Raw genomic sequence first — 20,597 nt, 5'->3', positions numbered from 1 at the left:
TTTGAAATATTATTGAATGAAATGAAGTTACGAGGTACTTCATTAAGTCCCAATATATATATCCACATATATATCTCTTATACATTTCCTGGAAACCTCTGTTATGTAAAGTATGAACAGAGTTTGCAATATCCAATGAATTTTGGAAAGAAAAGAATTTTGGCATAAACCCGATATCTTGCTGATCAGGCAAAGATACCAATAAGTAACCTTTTCTACTAGTAGATGGATGAATCCCCCACCGGTCATCACCCTGGCCTCATTAGGACCTTGTGCTGGACCGCCACCCGGCCTCTTACGCGTTGATGGACTGCCACCCAGCCACTTACACTTTGATAGACCGTACCCCGGCCTGTCGTTTATGCCGACTCAATCAGATGGGCTTACTTCCCGAACGTTGGGTAAGTAATCAATTCATTTGTCAAAATAACAACCTTGTTGCGAATATAAATACACCACAGAGCCGGATCCCTCAGGTTTTGAGCGAGTATTTAAATCCCCTTTGAAAGGAAGATCTTAAATATAAAAATGAGTTTTGGGATCCGCTCAAACTTTTAAAATCATTTTGAAGACTCGAAAACATTTTTAAGAATGTTTGGAGTAATGCTGATTTAATAAAACAAATCAGTCCCAATATATTTAGAAAATATCTGAATATTATTATTTAAATAATATTCCCATAAAGAATAATCTTTATAAAAATAATTGAAGTAGAAGTTTTTAAACTCATACTTGAAATGGATATTAAATAACCAAATATATACTTATACGAAAGTATGATCTTTATTTGAATAATCGAAAATAAGTTTGATTATCGAAACATTATTCTTTAATAAAATAAAGAATATTATTTAGCGAATAAGCGGAGTCATAAGTCCTCGAACGAATATTCAAAATAATATTCATTAAATAGAATAAACAGAGTCGTAAGTCCTTGAATGAATATTCAATATAATATTCATTTAAATAAAATAAACGAAGTCATAAGTCCTCGAATGAATATTCAAAGTAATATTCATTTAATTAAAATAAACGGAGTCATAAGTCCTCGAATGAATATTCAAAGTAATATTCATTAAATAAAATAAACGGAGTCATAAGTCCTCGAATGAATATTCAAAGTAATATTCATTAAATAAAATAAACGGAGTCATAAGTCCTCGAATGAATATTCAAAATAATATTCATTACATAGAATAAAGTTATCGAATAAACCTTATTCGATTAATCGTTTTGAAAACTATATCAATATATATATATAATTATATATATTATACTCGGGAACATCGACTCCCGATTTTAAAAAATATCCACCTTTGGGTCCCCTATACTAAGGGTATACGCAGCTACTGCTTATCTCTAGCATATGTATTATGCAACTATAAGCATTGGAATCAACGGATAAATATCAAGATTACGAAATAATAATGCTAGGTTAAGAAATTATTCCTTCCTTGAGAGTAGGAGTAACTAATGAGCTTGAAACAACCTTGAAAAATCCTTACTAAAGCTTTATCTAAACAAAAAACACAAGATCAAAATTTCAAGTTCTTGAAAAACACTATTCACTCTCTTCTTCCATGAATTTTAGGAACAGATTATGAAGGAATTTGAAGCTTAAACTTATAGGATATCTATATCTATGTACAAGGATCCTTAGATAATTACCTCACTAATTAACAAAGCTTGGAACTTGGATTTGAGTTTTTTTTCTTCCTTTGAAATGAAAAAAGCCGAGAGCTCTTCTTGAAAATGGAAGTGTTTTGTGTTTTTTGATGTTATGATTTGTTTTTGGCTTGGTTGATCCACTTTGTTTGTTAATTAGATTATTACCATGGTAAATTTTGTTTGGTTCACAATCAACCAACAACACACTTCTTTTTGTCATGCTTAGGCCATCATTCTTATGTCACCTTCCCATGCTTTTCCTCTTCTTATTGGTTTGATGACATAATCATCACTAACCTCTTTGATTAACTCCTAATTACTTGCCTAATGACCGCTGATCTGTTATACGGTTCGCTTAACTTTCGTTCTCGTTTATCGTTTAAGGGATCATACCCGGGATCTTATTACTTAGGTTTCCTTAACCCTTCTCAATACATTATACTCCTTTTATGATCTTCTCTTATAATTCTTGAATTAAAATCCTTCTTATCCTGTTACCTTATACTCAATTCTTTCGGTATCTGGTGGATTTTCAGGAAAAATCAAAGTGTTCGAATTTGGATTCTGACGAACTTTACATACACTTATATACCATATAGAGTACTAATAAAATCTCAGAATAACAATAAAAGAACCCCTACAAAGTGTGGTATGAAAAGTTTTCTTATTCAGCATAATCAGCAAAATCACTATTCATAAGGGTTACAAAAAGTCCAAAATTTTGGGTTTATTACAGCGTTCTCAGTCTCGTAAGAGAACTCTGGATCAAGTTGAGGAAGAAGTTATGGTAGCTAAGGAAGTTTTCGAGGAAGTTCTTGTCGAGGAGAAAGTTGAAGAAGAAGCTCTTATTGCAATGGGAGAACAAGAAGAAAATCTGAAGGCTTTGATGGATTACTCTCAACCGAAGATTAATGATATTTATTCTAGCATTGTCCGACCAGCCATCTCGACTAACACCTTTGAGATCAAGTCTAGCACGATTCAGATGATACATAACTCAATTCAGTTTGGGGGTTCTCCGATATAAGACCCCAACATGCACATCAGAGATTTCATCGAGATCTGCGCAACTTTCAAATTCAATGGAGTTTCTGAAGATGCTATTAAGTTGAGGCTTTTCCCATTCTCTTTGCGGGATAAAGCTAAGTGTTGGTTACATTCTCTACCACCAGGGGCTATCACCAAATGGGAGGATCTTGCTCAAAAGTTCCTAACTAAATTCTTTCCTATGGTGAAGACTGCTACAATCGAAAACACACTTACTCAATTTTCTCAGCAATCTGGAGAATCTTTATGTGAGGCTTGGATTCGCTACAAGGAGATACTTAGAAAGTGTCCTCACCATGGTATGTCTGACTGGATGAGCATTAACTAATTTTATAATGGATTGGGTGCTACTTCTAGACCAAGACCCATGCTTGATGCAACATCAGGAGGAGCATTATGGGCTAAAAGTTGCGATAAAGCTTATGAATTGATTGAAGTGATGGCTTCTAATGAGTACCAGAATCCTACTCAGAGACTACCTTAATGCAACGTAGCAGGAATTCTGGAAGTGGATGCAGCTACTGCTATAGCTGTTCAGCTTAAGGCTTTAACGATGAAGGTGGATTCTTTGGCTAATTATGAAGTTAATCAGATCACTAGTGTCTTTGAACTTTATGCTGGTGCGCACGAGACTGATCGTTGTGCTATTTCTAGTGAATTAGCTCAGTTCGTGAGCAACTTTCAGAGATCGCAGCAGCCTGTTCTAGCCACCTATCCTCCCAATAATCGCAATCATCCTAACTTCAGTTAGAGCAATATTCAGAATACGGTTCAGCAGCCTTATTAGTAGTATGCAGCAAAGCAATACAACCCTCCTGGTTTTCAGCAACCGCAATATGCACCAAGACAATAAATCCAGCTGCAACAATCTAATGAAAAATCTGAAGTGGAAGAGTTGAGGCTTATGTGCAAGAGCTAAGCGGTTTCTATCAAGACCTTGGAAAATCAAATTGGGTAAATTGCCAATGCCTTGCTAAATTCTCAACCTGGTACATTCCCTAGTGACACTAAAGTTCCAGGAAAGCGGGAAGCTAAGAAGCAGGTAAAGGAAATTATATTGAGTTCTGGGAAGGTAGCAAATTCCGAAAAATCTCAGGTTTCGGAAAAATAAGTTGTGGTTGAAGAAGAAGGGCAAAAAGAAGCAGACGTGGAACCAAGGAAGACTATTGTGGAACACACTCCTCCTGAGGGTAATATATGGGAGAAACAGATCTATCCCCCACCTCCTTTCCTAAGAGGCTGCAGAAGAAAAAGCTGGATAAGCAGTTTGAGAAGTTTCTGAAGGTGTTCAAGAAACTTCATATCAACATACCTTTCGCTGAAGCTCTTGAATAGATGCCTAGTTATGCGAAGTTTATGAAGTGTATTCTCTCTCGGAAAGTGAAGCTTGATGACTTAGAGACAGTTGCTTTTATGAAGGAAAGCAGCGATGTGCTGCAGCAGAAGTTACCTCCGAAGCTTAAAGATCCTGGAAGCTTCACTATTCCTTGTACTATTGGAAAAGTGTAATTTGACAAATGCTTATGTGACTTGGGAGCTAACATCAATCTGATTCCCTTGTCAATCTTCAAGATATTAGACTTACCTGATCCAAAGCCTACTTATATGACCTTGCAGTTGGCCGATCGGTCTATTACATATCCACGAGGCATTGTACAGGATGTCTTGGTCAAGGTGGATAAACTCATCTTTCCTGCTGATTTTGTAATTCTTGATTTCGAGGAGGATAAGAAGATTCCCATAAACTTGGGAAGACCATTCTCGGCTACTGGCTGAACCTTGATTGATGTGCAGAAGGGTGAGCTTATGATGCGAGTGTTGGATCAGGATGTGATGTTCAATATTTTTAATGCCATGAAATTCCCGACCGAGAACAAGGAGTTCTTAAAAGTGGAGTTGGTCGATTATGTGGTTACTTCAGAACTTGACCAATTGCTAAGGTCTGATGCCTTAGAGAAGGCCTTGTTGGGGAATTCAGATAGTAAAGATGATGAAGGTAATGAACAGTTGCAGTATCTGAATGCTTCTCCCTGGAAGCGAAGGCTGGATATGTCTTTTGAATCTCGTGGAATGGAGGAGCTAAATAAATCTCCAAAGTGCCTCAAGCCATCTATTGAGGAAGCTCCTATACTTGAGCTTAAACCACTGCCTAAACACTTAAGGTATGCTTTTTTAGGTGATGCATCTACTTTGCCTGTTATTATTGCATCTGACCTTTTAGGTAGTGATGAGGAAAAGCTCTTAAGAATTCTGAGAGAGTTCAAATCGACAATTGGATGGACTATAACAGATATTAAGGGAATCATCCCTTCTTATTGTATGCATAAAATTTTGCTAGAGGAAGGTAGCAAGCCTACTGTTGAGCAACAAAGAAGGCTTAATCCAATCATGAAAGAAGTTTTGAAAAATGAAATCCTCAAATGGCTAGATGCAGGAATCATCTATCCCATTTCTGACAGTTCTTGGGTGAGTCCAGTTTAGTGTGTACTAAAGAAAGGAAGCATCACAGTTGTTGCTAATGAGAAGAATGAGCTCATTCATACTCGAACAGTCATGGGGTGGAGAGTTTGCATGGATTAAAGGAAGCTGAACAAGGCCACGAGGAAGGATCACTTCCCTATTCCTTTTATTGATCAGATGCTTGACAAATTGGCTGGGCATGAGTACTACTGTCTTCTGGATGGCTATTCAGGTTACAATCAGATTTGTATTGCTCCAGAAGACCAGGCAAAAACTACCTTCACTTGTCTGTTTGGTACTTTTACCTTCAGAAGAGTTTCTTTTGGGTTGTGTGGTGCACCTGCTATATTTCAGATATGCATGATGGCTATCTTCTCTGACATGATTAGTCAGAATGTGGAGGTGTTCATGGATGATTTCTCTGTGTTTTGTGATTCTTTTGATGAATGCTTGCAAAATCTTAGCGCCGTTCTTAAAAGGTGTGTTGAGACCAATTAGGTTCTCAACTGGGAAAAATGTCATTTTATGGTGGGACAGGGCATTATTCTTGGGCACAAGGTCTCTAGTAAAGGTCTTGAGGTGGACAAAGCCAAGGTAGGGGTTATTGTTAGGAATATGTTGTGAACTTGATGATAAATTAAACAAAACACCTTAGTAGATTTAACTTTGTGAATGTTGTGGCACTCGATGGATAATCAAATATAGTCCTGATGGATGATTTAATATAGTCCCGACGGATGACAATTTGACATCCACCAGGTGAGTAGCTTATGTAATAAATAAGTATTGTGGCACATTTCTGCAAACAACTTTGTGTAGATTCTGTAGGAGTATATGAGTCATGTTGACTAGTAGTGTGTGACGCCCCCAAATCCGGGGTTAGAAGATTTGGTCGTCACTATAAAACCTCAATCCAAATTAACCTGTTTAATTAATAAACAAATGTCAGCGGAAGATATTTAGCAAAAATGACCCCAAACTACTCCAAGATCTTTTAAGGTTACAGTTCTAGAAATAAGATATCCAAATTCCATCAATAAATTTTTCCCTTTCTTTTAAAATTCTTTTCAATAAATTTCAACTCCAAACTAAACCCACTAGTATAACTTCGAAATGAAGTATACTAGGCCCAAATAAAATATACAACTATAATATAATAGAATATAAACAACTTTACATAAAAGAACTTTTAAAATAGTGGAATATTTAAAATCAGAGCATTTAAAACCGACATCTGCATCAGAGCAGAACATTTAAAATCATAATTGCTGAATCATAAAACTCTTTTTGATATTTTCAAGCGAAAGGCTTCAGCAATACTTTGAATCTTGACGAGAATAAAACTCGTAAAACAGTGTTTACGGAAATATAGTAAACAACAATAACGTGAAACAGTGATTATGGATTGAATCATAAACTTTACTCAAAACCGAACTCTTGAAATTAATACTTATTTTCCTGTCATATCAAATTAGATATCAATACGACCTTTGATGCTCACAACCTACCCGCGCTAAAATAGGGAAGTCAACATCACTCATCTATACTAATACCACCTTTGATATTTAACAACAACGTAAGTATCATCATAAATCAGAATCTGAATCAAAACCGCAATTCACTCTTATTCCAAAACAGAAACAACAGATAAATCATTTATTCTATGAATATCAAAAATGATATGATAATTTAGATTAGGATCATCCTCCGACGGACATACTATCACATGCTGATCAGCCCGTGTGATAGCATAAGGTCATGATTCCTAGAAACGTGACCCCAAAAACACGAGTACTCAAACAAAAGGCAATATACCTGCCTTTGGCAAAAATGGTGTCATGATATTCCATATGGCACTTAGAAATAGCCCTTCGCTGGACCGTCCATCCCGGTCACTTACGCAATTATGATCCAATCTTAAAACATTTTATTAAAATGGGGTCATAATAATCGACACCCAAAATAATTTTATCTCCCCCAATTCTTGGGTAGGAATATTCGCAACCAAATCACTTTTCTCAAAATCCAAAACATTTATAAATCCGATAATTGGATAAGTAAAATCACTTGACTATTCTGAACATAGAATAGAAGATGAGTATTTGCATAAACAGAATTATTTAATTCAGCGATATATAAAACATTTATCGATTGTAAGATGAGAATAGGGAAAGCAATACTTGCATCACAAGATTTAAAATAAATATCACTTGAATAATAAGTGATGATAGGGATACTTGCCTTTGAGATTTAGCAGTTAGTCACACTCGCAAAGACGCATCTATTCTGACATTCTGCCTCAAAATATCACCATCTTTCTTTTCAACACTTTACTGATATGCTGCTCTTGCGATTGCTAGAAGCCAGACATCCAATACCATTCCATCTCATTCTTTATCCAATGTCTTGTCCTGATCAACTCGAATGATCCGCATCTATAATTAAAAGATACAACTTTAATTGTCTAAATGATAATCACTCGACGAACTGCGCGTCAAACCCTATCGTATACCCATACGATAGCCCGCACATAAAGAAGACAGTCAAACACCAAACTCTTGACCCACGTACACATGTATTTCACATAGCACATAAACACATAATCCACGTATCACATAGTTCATATAACACCTAACTCAGTTTGTCAAAACATCCGCCTCGGTATATTTAAAACTGAAATCAGATCAAAATATGATTTATCGATCAATAATTGACTCAGAATGATATAAAAAATCAAATGGTCCTTCAATACAAAAGAATTTAGGTCTCAAAAGTACTTTTATTGAAATCGGAATATTTTTCTGAGTCTAGAGGCGTTCGTTTCGTATTAAACGGATGAACGGTTTATTTATAAAAATATCTTGTCCCAACATGTAATTAGGTTTTGTAAAAAATTAATTATATATCCTCGTTCGACGTCTTCGATAATCGCAGGTTACGTTCCCGTATTTTCAGAATTAATTTCCCGAAAATCGGGCAACTTCTCCTTTGTTTATCGGCCTACCCGTCGAACTTCCTGACGTCAAAACACAACAACACAATCAATCGCAATCCAAAATCCAATCACCAACTTCAATTAACAACGCCCATTCGCAATTTTACCAATACCAATTAAATATAATTATTAATCGTTATCATCCGTATTTTTATGTTTTAATCCGTATTTTATGTTTTAAATCGTAGGCCTCAGATCGAATCATCATAGTCCACCGTCGGCTCGCCGAAGCTCATCGCCGACGGCGATAAAATTTACAGGTGCACTCATCGGAGAAGAAGGAGAACAAGCAAAGCCAGAGAAACAGAAAATCACAAGAAGGGGTGATTTGCTTGAGTAATTTAGGGATTAAAACAAGAGAGAGAGCCGAAAAATGCAGGGGAGAAATTGAGAGGTGGGATGTTCGGGTCCGGAAAAAAAAGAAAACCGGGCTTAAACTTTATCCTGTCACAGCAATTCAAGACACGTGTCCGCTAAAAAAGGATATGTGTCCTTTTTATTTTAACGGAAAAAAAATCATAATTCTGACACCGAATTGCAAATATAAAAACACATACCGCTATTAAAATTTATCAAAATAATTCCAAAATAATCTTAAAATTTTATAAACATCCCGAAATTTATAAAATACAAATTTCAAAAATTTTAACCCATTTTTGGAATGCAACTTATATCCGCTTTTAACAATTAAATGAATCAACGTACGGGGGAAATTAATCCCAAAATTTCAAAAATAATTTTAAAATTCTCAGAATATCCCAAACTTAATAAAATTTAAATTTCGTAATTTTTGAAACATTTTTGAATTTAATATCTAATTTAGCATCAGTTATACTAATTAAATCACACAGCAATAATAAATCAATAAAATAATTTTTTCATAATTTCTAAAAATCTCTAAAAATACATATTGAAATTATAAACACTCAAAATAATTTTTGAATTACATTCTAATTTTATAAAATTAAAACTGCTGGTAAATCACTAATAATTATTCAATTTAATCCACAAAACACGATAGTGATAAATAAAATCACTTACAATAAAATAATACACACCTGCAATCCATAACGACCACAACACATAGCTGACAACAGTAACACATCTTTATTTTATTTATTAAATAATTCGATAATTACATTTACATATCGGATTCGAAAATAGATTACTTAGCTGCTAAGTAACTATAAAAATGATACAATTCAATACAAGAATTGGATAATCATCAAAACCGGACTTTTTATAAAACACTATATACGAAAATAATGTAAAAATATCCCGTCTCTCCAGAATACGGGTTTTATTGATTTATCAAAATAACTATCGTATCGAAAATATTGCGTCGGGACACGCACGGGTCAAACCGTAATCCGGATCGAAAAAGTCAAAACACGGAAAATGTCCGAAATTAACAGATTAGGTTAGGAAAGAGTTTTCGGAAGAGTTTCGGGTCATAAAAACGCAAAAACGATTGAAGTTGGAAGATTCCCGGCTTTATAAAATAATTTTGTAATTATTCAGAAAATAATTAATAATTCATAAATCAATATAAAATCATATAACACTCCAAAAATTACCAGAAAAATACCACAATTATCTATACTTTATTCTGAACATATAAAAATTAAAATACTCAAATAATATCATATATAAACACCCAAACATCAATACCAATTATCAGATAATTCACCAAAATTCACATAAAATCACATAAACAATTCCAAATAATAATAATAATAATATTTGAAAATATGGGATATTACATAGTGGATATGCAGAATATGTTGATTAATTGTAAATATGAGATGTCTTGTAATTCTGTATAAGTGAAATGGAGTCAAGTGACAAATAGCTACCTGACGGATGATCAACAGGGCTACCCGACGAATGCTCAACAAAGCTTCCCGACGGATGACAAACATGTACCCGCGGATGATCAAATTCAAATATCTGTTGACAGTGACAACAGAGTCACATGTGGTGGATGTTTGCAAAAGGAATGTGGTAGCCTGTTAAGCAAGAATTTGAGAACAAAGAAGCATTACCATTTTCATGCAATTGTGAAGATATTCAAAGATGCTGGAATAGAGTAGTGAAGCAGCATGGAGTTAGACTAGATATGTTTGTTTTATTATCTTGTCTTATTGTCATGTAAACTTGGTGATATATAAACCAAGTGTAGCTAGTAGAACATTCAACTAAGCAAACACATTTTAAAGAGAGTTAAAAAAAGTTGTACTTGTCAAGAATTTCTCTGTAGTTTGTTTGTTCTACTGGTAAAGCAACTGTGAGCTATTTTAAGATACACAGAATTCTCAAACTGATATATATACATATATATATCTGGTGGATACATTCAAATTTACTAGAAAGTTTTAAAAGCATGTGTTTTTATTATTTTGTGTTTTAATTTTTTATAATTCTTTCATTCTACACTCTGCAAATCAAACACTTATATATATTCAGTTAGAACAGTTTTTAAAATCTTAAAAAAGTAATCAGAATTACATTCAACCCCCCTTCTGTAATTCTTGTTATATTGTTAGGGAATAACAATTGGTATTAGAGCAAGCTCTTGAAGTACAAAGAGTGTAAATATCACAATAAACAACAAGATGAACAAGAAGGATGTTGGAGTCAAAATTCCATTTCTGGACAAAGATATTTATCACCACTAGAAGGTGAAAATGCACCTACATCTTCTTTCCAAAGATGAGGCATATGTGGATTGCATAGAAAGAGGTCCTCATGTACCAATGAGAGCTACAGCTTGCAATGAACCATATGTTCCCAAACCTAGGCATGAATGGTCAGATCCTGATATTGAGCAAGTCAGGAAAGATAAGAAGGCCATGAACATTTTGTTCAATGGAGTTGATGGTGATATGTTTGATAACATCATTAACTGTAAAACAGCCAAAGAGGTTTGGGACACAATCCATATTATTTGTGATGGTATTGAGCAAGTAAGGGAGAACAAGATGTAGCTATTGATTCAGCAATATGAGCATTTCCACTGTGAAGAAAGTAAGTCTCTCACTGATATTTTTAGTAGATTTCAAAAGCTACTAAATGCTATAAAGTTGCATGGAAGAGTCTATCAAACAAATGACTATAACCTCAAGTTCCTTATATCTCTTCCAAAAGAGTGGAAGCCAATGACAATTTCATTGAGAAATTCTCAGGATTACAAGGAGTTCACCTTGCAGAGACTGTATGGCATCCTAAAAACTTATGAGCTTGAAATTGAGCAAGATGAGTGGATAGAGAAATGAAGGAAGAAAGGAGGGTCCATAGACTGGTTGCTGAGTTAGAGAAAGAGATGAAGGTAGAAGCTATTGAGTCTACATCAAAGGTGTGTAAAAGCAAGGGTAAAGGGCTGATAGCTTAAAATGAAGATCAGTTGAGTCAAGATGACATGGATAATATTGATGAACATCTAGCATTCCTATCTAGAAGATTTTCCAAGATCAAGTTCAAAAAGAATTTCGTAGCAGCAAGCCAAGTAGAAACATGGTGGATAAATCCAAATTCAAATGTTTCAAATATGGCTTGGCAGGGCATTTTGCCAATGAATGTAGAAAGTCAGATTCTAGCAAGAAGAAGTTTGAGCCAGTTGATTATAAACAGAAATATTTTGAGTTGCTCAAGCAAAAGGAAAGGACTTTCATTACACAAGAAAATGACTGGGCAGCTAATGGATTGGATGAAGATGAAGAAATAAGCTATGTCAACCTAGCCCTGATGGCCAAGTCTGATGAAACAGAAACAAGTTCTTCAAGTAATCAGGTAATCACCACTAACCTAGCACATTTATCCAAATCTGAGTGTAATGATGCAATCAATGACATGTCCATGTAATTATATCACTTGCGTGTTACACTTAACTCGCTCACTAAGGAAAATGCTAAAATTAAAGAAAACAATTTGTTTTTAAGTTAGAGGAATAATGTGCTAGAGTCTCAGTTTATTGAATTTGAAAAATTGAGAATTGAGTGTAAGATTGCTAAGGATGAATTAACTGAGTCCTTGAAGACATAAGATATTTTAAGGAAGCATCGTGAACAAGAACATGAAGTGATTAAGGCATGGAAATCATCCAGAGAGGTCCATGCTCAAATCACTAAAGTTCAAGGTATTGAGTGCTTTTGTGATGCAGCCAGGAAGAAGAGTAAGGAGAAGCTAGAATCCAATTTGGTTGAAGGATTGTTGACAGATGTGGACTCGACAGTTGATTAAAATCATCCGTCGGATAATCAAAAGGATTATCCGTCGAGTGACAAAGAGCCACATCCGCCGGCTGTGAGTAAACCTGTGAGCAAAGCTAAGCTACCAAGTTAGATGAGAAATATGGATTAGTTTCCAAAAACTTTGTTCCAGGAGAATCTAGTCAATTAAAGAAGGAGAAGAAAGTTAATGTTGGTCATCTGTCCATCAAGCAATTGAATGACAGATTGGAAAAGATTGAGGTTAAAATAGAAGCTAAAAGGAAACACAATAGAAATGGGAAAGTAAGAATTAACAAACATAACAACTACACACCTGATAAATATGCTCCAATAAAAATATGTGTTAAGTGTGGTAGTATTAATCATTTGTCTGTTAATTGTAAACTTGTCATGCCTACTCCTATGTCTGCACCCTCTTCTTTTCCCAACATGACTGCCATGCCTACCATGCCTATGAATGTTATGTCTGCTCAGAATATGAATGCACAATTTTCTAATATGCCATTTGCACCTAATCTTTATTATACTGCATTTAGTATGCCTCAACTGCCATTTAGCATGCCTTACCGGAATAACATGTTTGCAAATAGCATCCCTTTTCCTGTTAATCAAAATATGCATGACAATTCTATTTTAATGACTGGTTTCAAAGGTCCAACTCAGATGACTAAGGATGAATCAGAAATTCCCAAGTCAAATGAGATCAAACCTAAGAAACCAAAGAAGAAAGCTAACAAGGCAGGACCCAAGGAAACTTGGGCACCAAAATCAACTCGATTTAATTTTGATGTGTGCAGGGAAATAGAAAAAATCTTTGGTATCTGGATAGCGGTTGCCCAAGGCACATGACTGGAGATTCTACCCTACTCATTGAGTTCAAGGAAAGAGCTGGCCCAAGTATTACTTTTAGAGATGACAACAAGGGTTATACTGTGGGATATGGCTTGATTTCAAAAGATAATGTCATCATTAAAGAGGTTTCCCTAGTGGATGGTCTCAAGCACAATTTGTTGAGTATCAGCCAGCTTTGTGATAAGGGCAATTCAGTAACCTTCAATTCAAAAGCCTGTGTTGTGACAAACAAAAAGACCAACAAAGTGGTTTTCACTGGAGTGAGAAAAGGGAATGTGTATCTAGCTGACTTCAACTCATCAAATGCAGAATTTATCACTTGTCTTCTCAGTAAAGCAAGTCAAGATGAAAGTTGGCTATGGCACATGAAGTTGTCCCATCTAAACTTCAAAACCATGAATGAGCTTGTCAAGAAATAACTGGTTAGAGGTATTCCTCAAGTGGAGTTTACTAAAGATGGATTATGTGATGCCTTCCAGAAAGGAAAGCAGATCAGAGCATCATTCAGAAAGAAGCTTGATTCAACAATTGAAGAAACTTTGCAATTGTTACACATGGATTTGTTTGGACCAGTCAATGTGTTGTCCATCTCAAGGAAAAGATTTTTCCTAGTAATTGTGGATGATTTCTCAAAGTTCTCTACGACATATTTCCTAAAATCTGAAGATGACGCTAATGAAATCATCATCAATCACATAAGGCAAGTCAACAATCATCCTGAATTTAAAGTAAGAAGAATCAGGAGTGACAATGGAACTGAGTTCAAGAATTCTGTGATGAGATCATTTTATGAAGAGAATGGGATTATGCATGAGTTTTTTGCAGCAAGAACTCCACAACATAATGGAGTAGTGGAAAGAAAGAACAAATCTCTTATTGAAGCTACAAGGACAATGCTTGAAGAATCAAAGTTACCAACATATTTTTGGGATAAAGCTGTGAATACTGCCTGCTACACTCAGAATATTTCTTTGGTTAATCAAACAAAGTGTATGACACCCTAGCAATTGTTCAAGAATAGGAAGTTAGCTCTAAATTTTCTTCATGTCTTTGGCTGCAAATGTTATATCTTAAGGAATCAAACCGATCAACATGGGAAGTTTGATGCTAAAGCAGATGAAGGAATTTTTGTTGGATATGCTGTGGGAAAGGCATATAGAGTCTACAATCTAAGAACCAACATTGTTATGGAATCAGTACATGTTGTGTTTGATGATAAAAAGATTGAAGGACTGCAAGATGGAGATTTCCATGAGAGCCTCAAGTTTGATAATGTAGAGATGGTTAGTGATGACAGTGATGATGAAAGTGATCAAGAAATAGTGAATAAGGATAATGCAAAAAAATCTACAATTAATGAAGCAAATAATTCAACATCTGTCGAGTTACAAAATGCTTCATCCGTCGGGAGACAATCAGCTTAATCCGTCGGAATATTAAGAGAAGCTGAAAGTCAGAATAGATCACCTACAGGAAGTTCCCCTTAATCAAATCAAAGATTCATAAACTCAGAGGGAGTTTCTCTTAATCAAAACTCAGTCACACATCAAGACAACAATGAGGCCTCTTCATCTACAGCTAATTTACCTCAACAAAGAAAATGGACTAAAGATCACCCTTTTGAGCTTATCATTGGTGATGCTTCTTCTAGAGTTCAAACAAGGAGAGCAACTCAAGAAGAATGTGTATACAACAGCTTCCTATCTAAGGAAGAACCAAAGAAGGTAGAAGAAGCTTTGTTGGATCCTGATTGGATTTTAGCTACGCAGGAGGAGCTAAACCAATTTGAAAGGAACAAGGTATGGAAGCTGGTACCCAAACCTAAAGGAAAGAATCCAATTGACACCAAGTGGGTATTCAGAAATAAGATGGATAAAAGTGGCATAGTGGTCAGAGACAAAGCTAGATTGGTTGCCAAGGGCTACTGTCAACAAGAAGGAATAGATTTTTATGAAAGCTTTGCTCCTATTGCAAGACTTGAAGCCATCAGAACCTTCTTAGCCTATGCAGCTCATGCCAATTTCAAGGTCTATCAAATGGATGTCAAAAGTGCCTTTCTGAATGGTGATTTGGATGAGAAAGTCTATGTTAGTCAGCCTCTTGGTTTTGAAGATCCAAATTTTCCAGAATATGTCTACTATCTTATGAAGGCACTTTATGGACTGAAGCAAGTATCTAGAGCCTGATATGACACTTTATCAAAGTTTCTTTTGGAAAACCACTTCATAAGAGGTACTGTTGATAAAACTTTATTCTTTAGAAATGTTAATGGCTCTAGTATACTTGCTCAAATCTATGTAGATGATATTATATTTGGCTCTACAGATGAAAAACTTTGCAAAAAGTTTTCCAAATTGATGCAAAGCAAGTATGAAATGAGTATGATGGGAGAACTAACTTATTTTCTTGGTTTACAAGTCAAGAAAGTTAGTGATGCAATATTCATTAGTCAAACAAAATATATTCATGATCTTTTAAAGAATTTTGATCTAATGGATTGCACATCTGCAAAAACTCCCATGGCCACTGCAACTAAGCTTGAATTAAACACTACTGAAAAGTCTGTGGATATTTCAAGCTATAGGGGCATGGCTGGCTTACTTCTGTACTTAACATCTAGTAAGCCAGATATAATGTTTGTTACTTATCTTTGTGCTAGATTTCAGGCTGATCCTAGAGAATCTAACTTAGTAGCTATTAAGAGAATTTTCAGGTATCTCAAGGGAACACCAAAATTTGGCATTTGGTACCCTAGAGATTCTGGTTTTGATCTGACTGGTTATTCAGATGCAGATTATGCAGCTTGTAAAATAGACAGAAAAAGTACAACAGGAACCTGTCAATTTTTAGGGAACAAGCTAGTGTCATGGTTCAGTAAAAAGAAAAATTCAGTTTCTACCTCTACAACTGAAGCTGAATATATTGTTGCTGGTAGTTGCTGTGCACATATTTTGTGGATGAAAAACCAGTTGTTGGACTATGGTCTACAAGTCGATAGAATTTCCATTTTCTGTGATAACATAAGTACAATTGCCACCACTGAAAATTCAGTACATCATTTAAGAACAAAGCACAGAGACATCAAGTACCACTTCATTAGGGAACATGTGATGAATGGTACTGTGGAACTTCATTTTATTCCAAGTGAAAAGCAGCTTGCAGATATCTTTACCAAGCCACTTGATGAATCCACCTTTTCAAGGTTGGAAAGTGAGTTAGGTATGCTTAATTATTCTTGAATTATTTCAGGTATTTTTGCAAGTTAAAATGCATCCAGAAACTTAATTGGTTTTTCTAATTTGGATGAAATTTTGGCTAAGTCAAAATTTACATCCCGACGGATGTTCATTATCCATCGAGTTTGATCATCCGTCGGAATATTATTTGTTAATAAAAATTAATTACTTTTCTGGATTATTTTATAACCCGACGGATAATTGATTTATCCTCATACGTCGAATTGTCTCAATCTTAGCCGTTAAAACACTGAATGTTATCCATCGGGTATACTTACAGTTTGTAAGTATAACACGACTGATAAGTGACAAAATTTTTACAGTTCATTTATTTTTAAACGGCTATTTTGGGCTATTTTGATTGGTTACTTTACTTCACTTTATTATTTTTGACAGTTTATTTCTGAGATAGTATAAAGGCAGAATTCATTTTTATTCTACTCTTTTATCATTCTCAAATTAATTGCTCTAACTTCCTTTCTTCTCCAGAGCAAATATTCTCTCTACAAATTTCTCATTCTCTAATAATGGCACTAGTAGTCAAAATCATGTCTCAGTCTGGATATATCTATGAAAAGAAGAAATTTGTAGCTCTTGTGAATAAGGAGATTCCTCATTCTGGAGACTTTCACAAGATGATGTATTTTGTGAAGAGCTATAAACTCATTTATGCTATATGCTGGAATCACCCACAATCTACTGTGAAATTGTGGAGGAGATATGGACAACTGCCATGTACAACTATTCTGACAAAACCATAACTTTTACACTTAAAGGTAAGCAGTTTTGCGTCAATAGTGACATTGTTAAAGCATGCTTTAGAATTCCAGATAACACTGCTAATGTTCCACACACATATACTGATATAGTTAACATGCTAAATTCTATGGGTTATGCAATTTCTACTTCTAAGTTAAGTGAAATTAGAAGGCTAGGTCTTAGAAATGAATGGAGCTATCTGTGTGATATGGTAACCAAAGTATTTTCTGGTAAAATTAGCAATTTTGATTGTTAACATCCTCATACTTAGCATGCTTTATATGCTAGTTACTGATAAATACTTTAATTTCAGTGACTTGATCATGTTTGAGTTAGGTTATAAGTTAGGAGAACTTAATAAGAGAAGTAAAAGTGTCTATTATGTTAGATTCTTTATGATGTTTGATAACCATCTTATTGAGAATATTGCTGTTGAGAACCCAACCAATAAGCTAAATTGTTAGGTTCAAGAAAGGAGAGTCATTGCTGATCTCAACAGGGCAAGTCACCATAAAGAGGTGCCCCTCCATTACTTTCCAATCATGGAGGGACCTCAGGTAAGTCAGGTAAGCACCACTGTCTTCACTCTTCCAACCTCACATATTTCTTTGCCTTCAAGTGTAGCTATGCCATCTGTGTCAATGACCCAACAGATGCCTACCCAAGCTACCAAACTAACAATAATTTCAAAATCCAAAACTAAGAAAAACCCCTCTTGTTTCTTTTAAGAGAAATCAGTTGCAAAATCTACTAAACACAAAGAGAGGAGTGTTAAGGGGAGTGAGCAAGGTGAGGGACAGGGTGAAAATCAAAGAAACCCTAAGGATAAGGCTGGTGATATGAGTGTACCTAAGCCTAGCTACACCACAGTTTCCCAACAAACTGTGGTTGTTAATAAGGAAATAAGCTCACTTCTAGTTTCATCCTCCCAAAAGGATGTTACTATTGAAACAAGCACCGAACCAGGAGCATAGATCAAGAGGGTTAGGGACACAAGTTCACCACAGACCTATGCTAGAAAGAAAAGATCTAAAACCCTTGGGGATGCACAGGGAACACACACAGTTCAAACTGAAGCAATAGACTCAGTCACTGCACCATGTCAAATTCAGGTTGATGTGGCTCCAGTAAATGTGGAGTCACAGCCAAAATCTTTAGTAATAGAAGCACCTGAAACACCAAATTCACCCACACACCAAATGGATGTAGACATGATTAATACATCACTTCTAAATTCTCCATCTTTAATTCTGTTGGAGAAGCCAAAAATCCAAGCAAGTGAGCATCATCTTTTAGATGATTTGTTGGCTCACTTGCCAATTCTTTCTGAGTCTATTGAGACATCTATGCCCAAATTTTCATCAATCTGCACAAAGTCTACAATAGTCTCCACTCCAAACTCATTCATTTCTTCTATCCCGGTGGATATCATTCATCCGTCGAGTAGTGATTGTATCCCGACAGATGTGCCTAACAGCCGTCATCCGTCGGCTAGCCAAACTACTACCCCGATGGATATTCCTCATCCGTCGGGAGTCTCTACACAACTTCAAATTTCTTCAATTATCACAAGTGCAGAGGAATTAGTAGTAGTACAATCACTCTTAGGACTGAGGGAAGGGAGTGAACTGAGTGAGAGGTTGGGTTGCTCCCAGGAAAAAAGAGAGAAAATCGGTGAACCTATGCAGTCAATTCCTTCAGGACTGGAAAAAGTGAGTGAGGGGAGTCCCACCTTAGATGGTGAAGGTGAGGGTGTGAGGGTGGGAAGCCAAGTGAAGCCCTTGATGCAAAAATAGAGAGAACATGAGAGGAATGCAGGTACTAGAGAGATAAGGATGGACACCATTGCTAATGAGCCAATGAATGTCAGTGATGCAGAAAGGAAAAGACTATTTCAGCAAGAATATCAAGCTGACATAGATTCTGTTTCCCTAGATACTGAGACATTTACTTATCCTGTTACAGCTTATCAAACTCTAGCTGTACAGGGCAATGAGGAGGCTGAAAAGATGCTCAACTTAGTGCACACTACTCAATCTCTACAAAGATCAAAGGATACAATTACTGATATGCCTTCAACTACTGGAAGTGATTTTGAACTGGCTGAAGACTCATTTGGGGATGCTAGTGGGGATGATGAGGAAGACAGCATGAGCATAGGGGGAGATGCAGATATTCCTTCCTGGATGCTAACTAAAGAATGTTCCTACTCACATCTCCAATCCATACTATTCAAGCTCTTTCATGACACCCAAACAACCATTCAAGCTTCTACAAATGCCAACACAAAGAGACTACTTACAAAAAATCTAGAAGCTCTTCAACCGCACAAAATTTAAGCTCTCCAACACAGTCAAAGTGTGGATGAAATTAAGCAAGAAGTTTCTGAAGTAAAACATGATTTCATAGCAAGGTTGGATGCTAGACTTCCTGGAACCACCATGACTGAGATAGCTCAGAAACTGAGGAAGGAAGCTGATCTCAATAGAAAGGTTGAGGCCATGGACTCTAGATTATCTGATGTGGAGAAGTCAATGGCCAAGATACTTGCTAATCAAGAAACTCAAACTGCTCTGCTCCAATAGTTGGTGGCTGCTCAACTCCCTTCCACTCAACAACTTGATGCTAATAAAAAGGGGGAGAAAGGCTCATCAAGTTAGGGGGAAAACCAGATCAACTTCCAAGTTAGCAAAGTAATTGTGCCTACAATTACTTTCTCTAAGCCACCAGCCATGGACAACATTGACATCATCAATCTGGCAACAGCAAAGCTGGAATCAAATGACAAACTGCTAAAGATTGATGTAGCAGCAGCTGAGAAGGAACTAAAAGAAAAATGGAGGAAAAAAGATGCAGAAATTCAATAATAATTTGGACCAATTCAGAAACCAGACAAAATCTTTAATCATCACTCGAAAGTCAGCAGATTTTTGTGAATGAGATGAGTTTGAATTATCTGGAAAAGGGTCATACATCTTGGATAAAGTCTCCAAAGGCAAATCTGGTCCTGAAGCTTAAAATAAACTACTCAAAGTTTTCAAAATAAATCCTATGGATATTGTGTATGAAACACCTAGGCTAGATGAGAAGAAGCTGTTGGCTAGGTCAATTGCATTTTTCAAAGATCCAGCTGATTCAACACTTAAAAGAAGGATTGCCAAGATCTACATAAATGTTAAGGAAATCTGTGTGGTAGCTGGACACCCTCAGTTTGTAGAAGCTAAAATGGAAGAGAAGGAAAGAATTAGGAATGAAAAGAAGCAAGCTGCCTTAGATGCTAAGAAGCTCAAACAAAAGAAGGAGCAAGGTGCTATCTTGGCCAAACTTCAAGTTGTGAAGACTACAACTGAG

At 35.8% G+C, this 20,597-nt stretch overlaps 1 non-coding gene across 1 annotated transcript; it reads right to left on the bottom strand.

The window, feature by feature from the left end:
- Positions 1-2,911: 2,911 nt before the first annotated feature.
- Positions 2,912-3,018, bottom strand: LOC141694927 (small nucleolar RNA R71). The gene has a single exon (XR_012564206.1). It is a non-coding gene; the product is annotated as a small nucleolar RNA R71 (small nucleolar RNA).
- Positions 3,019-20,597: the final 17,579 nt, after the last annotated feature.

The sequence above is a fragment of the Apium graveolens genome, chromosome 10 (assembly GCF_009905375.1).
Source record: "Apium graveolens cultivar Ventura chromosome 10, ASM990537v1, whole genome shotgun sequence".
Classification (NCBI taxonomy): domain Eukaryota; kingdom Viridiplantae; phylum Streptophyta; class Magnoliopsida; order Apiales; family Apiaceae; genus Apium; species Apium graveolens.
This window is presented reverse-complemented; position numbering and strand designations above follow the sequence as displayed.